We start from the raw sequence: 15,630 nt of genomic DNA, 5'->3' as shown, positions 1-15,630 counted from the left end.
AATAATTATGTTTTTTTTCCCAATAAAAATGTTTGGATATTTATGTCTCATGTAGAGAGAGAATACACTTCTATACATCTAAGTGAACTAAGTGAACTCTCTCAGCAGAGATGGGTCAAAAAAAGACCTGGCTGGATAAAAGTCACCATAGAGAAAACTGACAAATCTTCTAACATTAGACCAACTATGCTGATAACAACTCTCTAAACTCTACAGTGTTAATATCTTCTCTCATTGCTGCAGACAAATTACTATAATCTGTTCATCACTAATCTTTGCATAGAGTCCATTTGATGTAGTGGTCAAAGTGTTGGTGTAACTGATCAAATGTTTGTATGTACCTTTTGATTTCAGTTGACATACAGAGCAAATATTTTATAGGATCAAAGAAAAGATAGAATTGTGACACTGATAACTGTGATAACTGCTGCTAGTCCTTCAATAAGTGCCTGCGGGATATCCACTTGACGTTTTAGCATTTTCAGAGGGTTCTTCGACATTAATCATTAACCAAGGAGTCGTTGATAAGCAGATGCTACTAAAGAAATCAAATTTAGCTGTGAGTGCTTCAGGTGAGAAAGTGCTTCATAGCCCTCAGGAGAACACTTCTTTCCTCTCTGTGAAGCTTTTTTGCCTCAACTTAATCAATAGACATCATTATAGCTCTATGTCCACTGAATAGAGAGCTTCATATTTAAAGACACATACATGAAGGGAACATACTAGGGTTTCATCTATTGATCCAAAGTATGCAATGAAGCTGTATGACGCAAGTTACAGAAATGCCAGAGTTGCATTGATGGGCATAAAAGGTCAGGGAGTCATTAGCAGTCACATACAGGTGACATCTGAATAATGTCACACTTCAATAGGCACTCTTGATTTACAGTGTGCCCATAACCATGATCCTCATTGCAGGAACAACAACAGTAGAATATACAGTACAGCTGTCATTTTGTCAATGATTCCTTTGTTTTCATTCATTTTGCAGCAATATTAGCACCCCCCCCCCCCCCCATCAAGCTCGTCCACAGAAAACCGGATAGCACTCCTACGTCACACAAGTAAAGTAGATTTAATTTGCTTTGTTATTAATTTCATGGTTGAATTATTTTTAAAAATGGGGCTGAGAGACAAAGTTTCTTTTCTGGTATGTGTTCACCTACTTCTGTGACCTTGCCTTTATCCTTAGCCAATAAAAAGATCATCCCAGCAGACACTGCAGTGAGTCTCTCTTCATGGCATGTCTTAATAAATCTCATACTCTGAATGAATAAACCCATTTGCAGTTCGTCCATTCTAATAATATACTATTAATAATTTTAAAACTCTACTTTTTTCTTTTGTGCATACTTATAAAACTAATGTTGTTGCCTTAAAGTTTTTAAAGAAAATCCCCACCACTTTAAATTACCAAAACTTATAAAGATATGAGTTGTTCAAGATCTAGATAATTTGTCATTTCATTCCCATTTCCCCTCCAGTAACTGGTTTGCATTTGCTGAACTAAACGGATGCATTTAACTGTTCTGTTACTGAATGGTTTATTCACTGAGCAGGTACGGCAACAAGAGGATGACCATAAAATATAAATAGCAAAGATTACTAAACATTGTGCCCATTAAGTCCCATGACGTATCTTGGAGCATCTGTACGCACAGACTCACACAGACTAAACAATTCATCATCATGTCAACTTAATAACGCTGAATCAGAAATTAAATCTTCCATTTCTAATGTCCTTAGAGCCATGTTAGTTGTGTAATGTGCAGAAATATGAATCTCTAAAAATATTAGCAGTGCTGTCTGTGCAGAATTGTCTTTGGGGGACTATTGGATACACATCTTATTGATTCAGTGTCTTAAGACTGCTCTTAAAAAAGCATTAGCTACATCAGCATACAAAAAGAAGCTAGGAGAAATAGTGCTATAATAATCCAAAATCAGTCATGTTGTATTTATCAGAGCTTACATCATAAAGACAGGTCATCGGATGGTCTCTCGTCTCAGTAACATCTCAGTGTTCATCACCATTGTGTGAATATGTCAGACATATCAGTCGGTACACGTCTGGTTCCTCATGTTCACAAGCAACTAGGCCTCAAAACAAGCTGGCCAGTATGTTAACAGCATACCATGCTAGACAGCATGCTACCTGAACAACTAAACATTTCAAATAAAACAGACAAACTTCATCTGTGTCCTTATGTTAACAAACAGAATAAATCCTACCTAAATAACAAATCACAGAACGCAGCTACACGTCTTCTGCTGCCTCATGTTAGCAGCTAGGCCAACCACCAATATAACTAACACGTTTCATCTTGCTAAAAGGTGAATCCACCTGTGCTACCCTTATCTTAAAAGTTACATCCAACCAACACACAGCTTGCATTTACTCACACCCAGTTCAGCGCTTACCTGTTTCCTCCAGGCACACACCTTTTTCTAATCCACAACCACAGCACTTCATAGAACACAATCAACCATGTTTTCACTACCTGCTGTAGGCTCCGCCCTTTTATACCTGACTTAGTGAAACCTACAGCCAACCTACACTGGGTGAACCTTAGTTTTCCAACCATACCTCACTGTCTGTGCAGCCTCTACTGGGAACTCTGCATAAGCCTTTTCTTCTCATAGACCCATTTTTACAGCATGGTCCCAGAGAATCGATCGTTCCACACAATGCAAAATCTGCTGTGCTGTTGACCACATTAAAATATCTGGATTTAGACTAGAGTAGCTATTTCCTATATCATCTGTCATTTGTGAGTCTCTCTGTATATGTGTACTTTGAAAATAAAGTAAATCAGACAACAATACAATATTTGCTCATTTGCGTCAACTGGTATTTGTAGTGTTTTGGAAAAAAAAAGAGCCTAAACAATGGTTGTTGGGTTATGTACAAAACAGGCCACATGTCATCATCCATAGACGACTAACTCTCTACTATAAAAGCGTTAATGAAGTTACTGTCTCAGTGGTTGTGTCACATTTTGTCTCTGTGAAGAAAATAATTGCATTAACCGACATGGTTCAAGGATCATATTTGTATATACCATGTTTGTAATTAAATAGACCTTTCAGGGTTCATGTGTTTGTGGAAGAGGTGGATGATTATATCTATCAAGATGTTCTCTGAATTACCACCTGTGTGTGTTCCTGTCAACAGAACTAATGTATCTCGTGGTCTGTGTCAGACCTGCAATCTGGAGGGAAAGGAAACCTTGAGAGGTGCATACAGGGTTGGAATAAATTGAGGTAATAAAGGTGAAGCAGTTAACCTAAACACCGCTCATACTGGCAACAAAGAAATTGAATATGGAAAATAAACATATCCTTATGGGTCATGATTTTTTCCTAATTAAGTAAGGAGCACAAACAGTTGACATTTAAAATGAGAACTTAATTAGATCCTGGCAGATTATTATCCTGAGCGCTAGATACAAACTGTAGATTTTTACTGATAGACGCTCTCTGTATTAAAACTTTTGGCAGCAGACAATAAAGAAAACCGATCTGAATAATGAAAAGCTTTATTTATATACAGTATCTGAAAGAAGAAAAGACTTATTTAAATCCAAGTGTATGAGGCAGTGGTCAATAACAACAATCAACGAATCACTGAAAGGATGGTGGAGGGGGTGTCATTATACTTTCATTAGCTCAAAAAAGCTTTTGAATTTCACAGACATGGTGGAACACGGCCAAAATAAGAGTCCATCTACATTTGAATCTGCCTTTCTGAAGCACTCAGAGCTTTCATAATGCTATTGATTATATACTCTCAGGGAGTCCGGTGCTGATGGACCCAGTAGTACACTTATGAAACATTGAATAATTCACAGGTCTTAAAGTCAGAAACGGGTCAAGTAGGTTCAGAAGCAGATGGCCCACATGTCTTCCAACATCTGACAGACCAAAGGCAGAGGAATGACAACAGCAGAATAATTTGGAAGAATCATGACTGAACTGTAAAATATGTGTCATAGATCTACACATCAAAGGTAAAATACATTCACACACAGCACACTACATTCGCAGTGTTTGTTTTTTGCTTTCAGATTCTGTGAGTAGCTCCTGTAGAACTGACAACATGCGGAAGAAAGATCCGGGAAACAAATCCGAAAGACAAACATACAAAACTGTCTGGGTTTCTAAAAACAGTACAACAGACAACTGAGCAAGGAACGAGTGGTTCAGTATACGTACTGGAGGCTTGATGAGGGAATGAAGTACAGAGTAGCAGGTGGGTGTGGGGATCAGGTGAGAGAAAGGCAGGAAAGAGTGAGGTTATTTGGAACAACATGGACGTTAATGGATGGGAAACATGCAGAATATGTGGAGAATATGAATTAGGACTAGGAGCGGTGCAGTACACGTGGAACATTAACTATGTCTTTATTTTTTCTTATTGTGACACTCAACATATGTAGTCGTATAGTACAGTACATTTCAGGTACAAATAGTCCAGATACTGTAAGAACATAGTGTGTTTCTTGCTGCAGAGTCTTTACACTAATATGGATTCATGTTCTTTACTGTTCAAACAGCATATTAAAAGGGTGAAGGTTTCAATGACTCACCGACAGTTTCTAGGAAAGTGGAGGCGAAGCAGACAAAGAAGGACAAAACTAATTGTCAAACATGAACAGCATAAAGCTGATTTTATCATATGTACCTGTTACTACTGAAAATCATACATCATAGAAGTTACCTATCACACAACATCATCCATTCTTTCAAAATTAATCTGTTCTCCAGTTTTCTAATTTTACTTTCCAAGTGCATCTTGACTTATTTAGAAAAACGAGAACCATTACCTCTTTAATATCATCCTGACACCGTTAAGAATGTCAGCCTTACTGTACCGGTGCGTTCACACAAGCCAAGATGCATTTGATTTCAGTCAGGATACTTTTACTTGTTTTTTATTGCTCATTCACATCTGTTGTGTCTGTTCAGCAAAAAAAGTGTAATATTCTATCTGTGTATCAGCGACACTCTGTGACACCCCGACTCATCATTTATCTATATTAAACGTTGGAGCAGCAGTCATCAGACACAACATGTTTCTTATTTAAACTGTTATCAAGTTATTTCTCCACATTTGACAGATGCTGTGTGCCATGAGTAGCTGCATTTGGTGAATTCAGCACCTCCAACCTCCATCTGTCTCCAGTCTTGTCAGCAGTCACAGAAGAATCTTACACTTACATTTGTTTTTCTGTATTGTCTGAAAGATTTGTAATATTCCAGCTTAGCCTATATTAAAGAGACAGCCGGTTGGCTTTGCCTCCTCGTTTAGGGGTTACTTTTTCTGCACTTCTGTTCCATTAACATATTTGAATATTCCCATCACAGCAACAATGTGCAGCACTGCTCACAATACTGTTGCTAACTACACTTGCAGCTCTTGTCATTGCCATAGTTGAATCTCATTGGACAGGCTCTATCCAGACTGAGGTAAGGCTACACCATGTCATGTATTTAGGTATGCTAAGGTTGGTCCATCAGTCAGTTTGATTGGTGAGTCCATTGGCAGCTTTATAACCAAGTGAAGGTCTCAAACCCTGGTTTCTTGACATTATTATGGTATGTGCCCTCAGAGAAACAAAGTGCAAAGTATGTAAAAGTCATTTTATTTTTCCTCCCAGCAGTCGGCAAAAATCATTCCCTGGTGTTGCCGTATGATTGATTTGACTTGAGGACTAAAACCGTGTTACGAAGGTAAAACCACCATTCTCCTTGTGGTAATGACCTGCCCTGTTAGAAGACATGAACCTTATGATGGACACCACCGGAGTGTCAAGTAACACCTATTACAGAAAACCATTTTCTGTCCTGGGCAGCTCAGACAATCCCTCCGTAGCCATATTTTTTTTGCCATTGGTGTGAATAAATGTGCGAATGACCTTCTATTTTGTAATATGTAGAGTTTATGGCTGCTACAGATACACGGATAAATTACCGTATAATGAATCATAACGTCACAGGTTAATGGCTTTCTGGTATAAGACAGCAGGAAACAACTGGGAATTGATCTGCATGTTCAAATTAAGACTGTTTCTTCTCCAATAATGCTATAAGAGTAGTTAGTCGCCCAACTTAGGCAATGACCATAGTTCTTGTAGGACGTAATGTCTACAACGAATTTCCATCTAAAACAATTTGGCACAACAATGTACCTAAGCAGTTTTTCTAAGAATTAAACAAAATTAAAATTGAAAGATTTAATAAACAGAAAATTGGTTTTATCTTGAAATACATTGAATTGTCATCCACACTGCACCTGTAGGGATAAAGACTAATATCAAACCAGATGCAGCAGAATAAAAGTGGACATAAACAAGATTTAAATTGAGTATGATGCACCACTCTCTGAAATTGCACACGCACACACACATATAAATGTTTATTAGATGAAAGTTTTTTTGTTGTGTGATACTTCAGACTCTTGTTCTTCAGGTACAGAACATCCTCTCCAAAACAAAGGAAATGGTCCATATTGGCTATGATATCATCATTCAGGCTGTCTCTGATTTAAAGAATTGTACAGCTGCAGGTTGTGTTGTAGTTCACCTTTTGGTTTGACAACAAATTGACAATAAATCCAACATTATAAGTTCTTTCCGTTTGGCGTTTGTGTATAAAGGTTAATATTTTATTATGGAATGAACGGTTTGCATGAAAACAAAGAAAGTCACATCGTATGTCATTAGTGTAATGGTGCAGTACATACTGACAATGACTCTCAGTATTCACATTTGTACTTGAATAGCGTTCTGCCCGGTTATAAATACTGTCTTTTGCCTTCCTCTGCTCCGTCAGCAGTGATGAGTACCATATAGATTTCTGCCCACAGAGTTAATGTCTGTCTCACATTAGTCCAGAGTGGCACATTTAACAGCTGCTGGCCATCAGTGCAACAGCTACTGTTTTATCTGTCACATAGCATAGAATAAAACCATAAACAGCTGCACAGCCAACCGCTAGAGAAACAGAACTGCTTTAGATATTGAGCCAAACTGCACTAAAATAACAACACAACATGTGTGTTTGATTTGGCTCAAAACAGCCATACACGAGTGGAGGATACTCTAACTAAGACTCTCCCCCCTAAAAAGAATTTGATACGCGGAGGCACAATTTAGCATCAAATCCATTTTTCTTTGAAGTTTTCACTTTCAGGTTGACTTGTTACTTGCTGAGTGGATGTAAAGAACTCTGCTGTGTTGTTTCCTGAAACATGTATATACTGTCTTTGTTCTTCAGCAGATTGTCTGAGGATAACAACAGGATGTCTTCCCTCTGGTCCTTGAGTCTGTCTGATGTTGTGCAACCTCTGTTTATTAGCCTGAGAAGAAACGTTACTGCCTCTTCCTTTTTTACTTTAAAAGTCATAAGATCTCTCCCCAGTTCACCATATTCGACCAACATATAGTTTCCCCATGAGATTGACAACTGCTCATATATCTCTTCAGTCTGTTTTTTTTAGACTTGCTACTTTTTGTTTGAAACAATGTTAGGGGGTAGCTCGTTGCTGCCCCCATTAGCAGCTCACAAGAAAAGTTAGGTCTGAAAGACCCCATCCTAAAAAGACTCTGCTCGGTTGTTGTAATGCTGCTAAGGTGGAAGGATCTGCTGCAGAACATAAAACACATGAAATAGTTTTCTTCACAGTAACATGTAGTGTAAAAGTAACAGTGTGATACCCTTCACTCTATAAATTGTGTCCCAAAAGTTACGATCCAAAGGTTTTACTAAATGATTAGTAAACTAACTAAATGACTAACTAAATGATAAATCTCATGATATATCATCACATCTGAGCTTCATAGTCATCACTTATACAGTATGTATAGCTTCTTCACAACAGCCGCTAACAATCATCCTTCTTCCTGTCACTCTACTCCCTGAACAAATCACTTGACATTCATTGCTATTTCTCTGATACACTTTATTTTAAGCATATTTTCTGTCTTTGTCATTCATGCCTGCTCCAAACCATCCATTCTCATCATGCTGTTATTGTTCTTATGTTTTTCCAAACTTTCCTTTGGCCACTCATTTTCCCTCATAACCATCAATCTCCCTTCTCTTTTCGGCAACTCTTAGCTCGCCTGATTGTGGCCAAAATACAGAAATATCCCTCTGAGACATGAGTTGTGTGTTTGTTATATATATTCATTTCCTTCTGTGTGTGTGGAGTTGTAAACTGGTGAATGTTGGTTGATAGCTGCAGGCATAGTTGAAGGTATAGCAGTGGATGGAGGTAGGTATGGGGTATAGGTTCAGTAGTTTAAAAAAAGGACAGACAGGACTATTCATATTGGTGCCATAGGTACTAAAATAGTGTAAGAGAAAAAAGAAATCTGTCATAAAAATCTATTATTCTGACATTTAAACATCAGATAGGGACCCTTACTAAAGTGAGTGCTGAGTTGTCTACAAATTCTGATCTGAGGTCTCCGTTGTATTAATAATAGTAATGACACAGTACATGTAGCTGTTATACTACAGGGTTTTTGCAGTTTTGCCCAAGGGCACTTCCACATGAAGCCAGGAGGAATCAGGAAACAAACCACTGACCCTGGGCTTCATAGATGACTGCTCCATCACCTGAGCTACTCACATTTTGTTTGCAGTTAACACTGCTAACAGATCAGGTCTCAGAGTTCTGCAGCAGTGTGATTCTTTGATTTGTATCTGTGGTTCTTAAGACTTTTTTCTTGTTTGTCCAACTAAATATGTGATTGTTAATTACAACTTTTGTACCCTACATACTGAAAGACGCCTGTGTTTCCTCTACCACCCCCTCATAAAGTGTCCTTATGGAGAAATCACACAGCACAGTACAAAGGTACGGCGGTGGCTGGACACTCTTCTCTTCTCTACAAGTATTATCTTTGGTGTGAACCTGTGTCTTCACTAAAGTGGCATCTGCACTGGCATTAGACTTTATAATGGTCGATACTTCAGTGGGATTGTGAAGTGTGATGGCTCATACTTGCTTTTTTTGTAGATATCACAGTTTAGTTCAACTACAGCAGGAGAGAGACTCCATAAAACAGACAATTGTGTATTTCTTTCTGTTTCATTTCCTAAGCCATTTTTGTTATGTTCATTAGTTTTATTAGTTTTAACTCAGCATAGCCCTTTCTTTAGAGCTGCTTCATTTTACTGCGATGCATAAAAGGATGTCTTCTACTCTTTATCTCTCCATCTACTTGCAAAATAACTTTAATTATAAGTCTAAAAAGGCTTATTAACCAAACTGCAGAAGGTCAAGGAAAATCTAATTAGCAAATGATGCTCATCAGCCCCAACAAGCTCCAGCACAGTCTATACAACCATTATCCTTATTCCTGCTGAATTTAATAATGACCCCCACTCAATTTATTTTAATTGAGAAGAAAACAATCTGTTCCTCTGAACTTTTGCTCTGGGAGAAATGGAGATACGTTTTTTCCTACACTCACATGTAATCATCATCGCCTTTCAACCTGACCTTCAAGGCTTCTAAAAGTTCTGATAAGCCTCGTAATGTCCACAGAGAGGGCTCCCCTGCTGTCGCTTGAAGTAATTTCACCTGATGCTGGTGAGAAATAAAAGGAATAATAACGGTCATTTTTGTTGATTGACCAAATGTGGAAGAAGTCCAATACAAACAAAAAAAGGCAGCATCAACAAAATGTTTGCTTCTCCCTCACTCCTCTCCTACTTCTTGGTTTCTCCTTTTCTGCTCTTCATCTCCTTCCTTTTCTTCCTCACCCTCTTCACCTCCATCTGTCCTTCTGTTGTTCCTCCCCTCAGTTGCTTTTATTCCTTTCTCTACTACATTTATCTGAGACCTCTATAGGACTGCACAGTGACATAATGTTCTCTGAGTGAGAAGGAACACAGTAGGTAGTTTAGTTTTATGTGAAAAGAGCTATTAAGACCATTGTGTCTATAACTGTTATTCGTCTAGTGGAAAAGACATTGGTATAGAACCGTCATTCCATTTTGGCATTTCACACATAGTTTACAATACAAACTGTGGTGAATTTACCATTAAAAGTTTTAGAGATTGTGCCAGGTAATTGGGTTAGACGTGACAAGTCTTGGATTGACCTGAAACTCCTGGTTAAATAATCTGCACAACGTGTAATAAAAATAAAAATAAATAATAATAATATATCTATTCAGAGGTACCGGCATGTGACCCTAAGACCATTAATATAAAAACTAACTACTCCCTAGGTACAGCATATTTCTCCAGAAACATCTTGTTGCAGTTGCAGAAATACTGCTGTGTGTTGTGCTGAGAGAGGAGAAAAGCTGAAATGATGCAGTTGAGAAAGTCGACTTTACAAACTGCATCTTCAGTCAATTTACTTTTGGATGCTGGATTCCCTTCGGATCAATTGAACACATAAGGCAATAGATTTGTATTCTCAACTGCACAGAGAAACATTTTGAAACTGCTACTTCAGTTTGTGCCTCTAACAGGTTTCTCCACAGCAACAGTTTGGTGTTTACTCTCAGTAATACGTCTCTTTGTGGATGAAATAATGCGATGAAGACAGGTAGGATTAGTCATTGCAAAATTAGCTCAGTGATGGAGAGTAGAGAGAGATTATCCAAACGTCACAAGCTGCTGTGTCCAGTCAGTCCTCATATAATAATCCATGCTGTACTCCCAATGATGTGCTTCATGGACTGGAAAATATATTTGTCTGGTGACCATGGTATGCACAGACAATATTGCTATTCTGCCATTTTTGTTAGAGTTTCAGTGTTAAACTAATTCATATCTCAGAGGTGGGAGTCTAACTAACAAACCAATACCAACAATCAAATACCAACAATCTCTCCATAGCAATTTTAATGCAATGCAACTGAACAGCAACTGTGAATATATCTGTGAAATAAAAGAAACTTCTGCTGACTGCCTCACTTTTATTTGACCCTTTTAAGTTAATTCTTGATTTGATGGTTCCTGGTCATCTGTGGTGATCTAAATAATGTCTCGAATTTATTTAGAGAAGACATCGGTTGGCTTTGCTGTTGTTGTCTTCTTGACAAACTTCCCCTGGCTGCACTCTTAGTCTGAAGATGGTACTTGAAACATGTCATGCTTTCATAGGACAGTTCATCAATGTAAACTTGCTAACTAACAGCGATCAGGGGGAAAAGTGGTCAGACTTAGTCACATGATACATTAGTGTTAAATACATTGACACTAAGGAGGAAAGTGCTGCGTGATGTTTTTCACAAAAACAGATAAAAAAACTACCAAATCTGAAATTGCATTAAGTCAGTGAAGCTAATAGAATTGAGGCTAGCATGGATATGACATCATGACTCTCTATATGATTAAAACAGCAAGCTAAAAAAATCACTGTCCTCCAACTCTTGAATCATTATTATTATTATTATATGTCTGTATTTGTAAATTCATGTATCCAGCTTTTCATTTGTAAAGTGTCAAATAAATCAAATAAATTCAACCTTTGACGTCTTGTAGTCAGTATTTCGATGTTTTATTTATTGGACTAATGTATATATTAAACCCCACATGTAGCCCTATGTATTATTTTCCTTTCTCTTTGGTAAACATGTAATGATTACTATGCAAATATCTGAGGGTTTGCTAGCAGCAGTATCTATTTTCTTAACACAGGTGCCTATTTAAGTCTCCGCTGCACAGTTTTGACATTGACAGATGGTTTGCTTGATTTGCCTTGATTTGCAAAAGTCTGTTTGTCTGTACTCAAGAAAATAGCACAGAACATTACAAAGACTTTTCTCTCAGCAAGTGGGTGATTCAAGGGCAAATTCTTGTAGCTCAGTCATAATCCTTATCAAGATATTAACCTTTTGTTGCAAAAAATGAATTGCATTAGAGCCAGGCTCTGTGGATGTGAAGGACCAGAACAATCTCTGTAGATATGCAACATATTCCTCTGTGGTTGAAGCCTGACATAAACAGCAATTATTATGAACTCTAATGAACAAACTTCACACTTTCTTTTGGAGGTGATGGAAGTGGTACATTTCTGACTTTCTGTGTTAATAGCAGTTAAAAGCGCACCGATTTAGCTGTGACATTTGCAAAAAGAATCAGCACCTGGTGTAATTCTTGTGTCTGTATATCAAATAAAAAGCTCCGACCAACAGTCAGCTGTTCTGGACTGCTTCTGGAGAAGCCCTGGTCAAATTATCAGACCAAACAGCCCTAAAACAGAAATGACTGACAGAAAAGTACAATTTGAAACCTGGTAGGAGCTAGTTAGTAAGGATGAAAGAAAAACATAATATAACACAACACACAGAAATCCAGTTCATTCACCCCCATCCATAAAATAAAGTTGTTTCTTAATCTTAACACACTGCACATTTTTATTTTGGAGAGTGCTTTATGATATTAGTGGCCATTGTGTTTAATTATAGTTAAGATATATATCTTTTTGCAACTCTAGCTGATTCAGTGTGATTGTGAATGAAAGAAAATCCAGTTTCCCTAATTTGAGGCCCCAAATGAACAAACAGGACTAATGATTGTGGAAGTTTAATGGTAATCTGTGATACATGAGTTGTGATGAGGTTAAGGTGAATGATTAAAATGATGAATTCCATCCACACTTCAGTAAACAAACTACAAAATAATGTTCCCACTGGTGTCTCCCAGTTTATATGTAAATTGCTTTACTTGCATTAATTCAATAGTGATCCAGATGATAAAAAAACATTTAATGTGCTGCTGGTAATGTTTTTGAATACACTGTGTTATGGAGAAGAACACTGTGGCATGTGTAATTAAATTAACTTTATGACTGTTGTACTGTATAAAAACAAAAATAAACTTATACAGCACATATGGTTAGAAGAAATGACATTGTTTGCAATTTCCTGGTCATGGTATGATCTGATCTTCAGCAATGTCACACATATGAACAAACACAAAATTTCTAAGCTGGTAAAACACAAACAATCATGATGCCTTGACTGCGTTTTACTGGCCAGTGCTGAAATTCACCTGCACTTGGCAGGTGTCACCCTGTCCCACTCTGCTGCACGTTCTCCTCACAGCTCTGACACAAAACAAAACACTCCATGGTTTAATGGAAACAATGCAATACATAGAAAACCACTCCGATGCATAAAAATAATTCATTTGTCCCTTAACAGTAATTACATGTGTTTTTTATATGGGGAAAGAAGGATTATATATAAAATATTACTAGGAAACCACATAAACTTCAAATACTGTCCTCATCTAAACTGCATAGTATTAGGAAAAATGATTCATCAGCTAGAGTAATGAACAGTCTTGCTGTTTTTCTCTCTGTGTGCTTCTTAACAGCTCTTTTGGTTTTTTTATGGATCCATTAGCTCACCTTTGTAGTTGCCTCCGATTTACACTGACATGACCTCCATGCTCCTCTTTGAAAGGATCACATTCACCTCTGCTCGACTGGTTTTGTAATAAGAAACTAAAGAAAATCACTGTGCTTGTTAGTTTAGTGTCAAAGAAATGTTATTTATTGTTCCTCATGTTGAGGGTATTGTACAGGGGGCTGAGAGAGCAGCAGCTTTAAATTAACAAGTTAATTTACTGTATGTTCAAATGTTGACCTACTGTGTGGTTCTACATTGAGATTTAAGTTGTATGATCATAAACCTGGTGCTGGGCTAATGCTAGTGCTGGTTCAGAGTTTGTTTAACTCTGAAATCATCTGAGAATCGACTGGAGAGCGACCATAAAGCCACATCTTTACCGTACCTCACAGGGTTGTACCTTCACAGCACCGTCAACGCTAGACAACAACAAGCACCACAGCGTCTCCGTAGTGTTGCTCCTGACTTTCCAGGCCTACAAACAACACATGACGTTTAAATTCAACTATTAGAAATAGTACAAAAAAAAAATAAAAAGTCAAGTGCAAAAGCCATTGTGCATTATCAACACCAGAAGGCATAGCCCAAACAAACAAACTGGAGTCTCCCCCAACCCACTTTAATATACAACCAACCAATTTTCAGGCAGCTACTGATGAGCGGTACTTACTCATGCTATGCAGTTACTCCCAGAAAGCCACAGATGTGATCCTGAGCATCCAGCTCTGCCCACTTTCACTGCCACTTAGAGAAATCAAACTAGAAATTGCCACCAAAAGCAAAAGGGAGAAAACTGCAGAAACCAAATGTGACACCCAAATTTATAACCAAATCAAAAACAACAGGCCCAAACACCACCAATATCGCTCTCCCCATAAAAAGAAAAACTGAACTCATACAGGAGTCAGCAACACCACAAACCAATCTCGCTCAAATTAGCCAGACCAGGTGAGCTGACTCTCACTGATGACCCAACTCAGCTCACCATGCTCCTGCAGTGAGAAAGGTCTGTAAAGGCAAAGGGTCGTCACACTCTCCATAACCAGTTTTTTCTGACCGAGAGCTGGTTCTTTGGCTGCTGAAATTCAAGAAACTGGTTTAAACCAGCCCTGATGCTGTCACACAGCAAACACTGAGCGCTGGCTATTGATTGTTAAATGTATTTCATTGCTTTATAGTGATAGAGAGAAAGGTCAGATGATATATATCTTATTTTAAATGCTTCACATGCAGCCACCTTAAGGTCAAATGTTCAAATGCTGACATTCCTTCATTATTAGTCCACATGCTGGAAGGTTATTCAGGATATGAGCATGGTAAATGGGGTCATATTCTTCCATATTTTCCATACAGTTTATGTATAGTCCTGCACATGTTGTACAGCCCATTACAACAATGGAAGGTTAATTGTTTATTTGATGTTTGTGTGCCTGTGACTAAATATGTGAACAATGGATAACAAACGGAGGCTGTGTGTATGGAGCAAACACTGCGGGTTATAATATTTTGTTTGCATGTGTGCTCTGTGAACCTCTTCAACAAATCCACATTGTATATCATGTATATCATCTGATAAAAGGTAAAATGCTTACTTAGATATGCACAAAAAATTGGTATAGAATATTTATCAAGAACCACTGACTGAAATTCAAATGAGAGACAGAAAGGTCATGAAGCTGTGTGGCTCCATCCTCCTCTCGGGTGACTTCCCTTCTCACTTTTAACAATATCAAAATAAACATGTGACTCCTAATATGAATGAGGTCTTAAATCACACACAGTTTAAGTGGACAATAAAACCATTAACTTACTGCACCACTGTCATTAGTGTAATTATTTCTTCTAAACACCTTCAGTGTTTAAAGACTTGACTTAAGTGATTTGTGGACAGTTTTTTTTCTTAAATAATACCAATTAATTAAACATCAATAAAATCCAATTAGGCTGCAACAAGTAGCAAACATAAAAAACATAAAAACACACTGACAGGATGGTGCCAGCTGAAACACTGTGACTTTGCTCCATCTAGTGGTTGGGACTAATGAAAACAACTGGTCTCTTCAAGGTGAAGAACTGAAAACTCAACTCAGTGAATTCAAGATATTTCCATTTTATGCATTTCACGTACTTTTAATCTTTCCCTAAATTTCCAGACATTCTACCCGTTGGACCGCTGCATTTATCTAACATGGTTTATGGAGATTACACATACAGATTAGGTTTCACATCATTTAAGGCAGC

Source organism: Anabas testudineus, chromosome 7 (assembly GCF_900324465.2).
Source record: "Anabas testudineus chromosome 7, fAnaTes1.2, whole genome shotgun sequence".
Taxonomy (NCBI): Eukaryota; Metazoa; Chordata; class Actinopteri; order Anabantiformes; family Anabantidae; genus Anabas; species Anabas testudineus.
The sequence above is the reverse complement of the archived record's forward strand: the minus strand, read 5'-3'. Positions refer to the sequence as shown.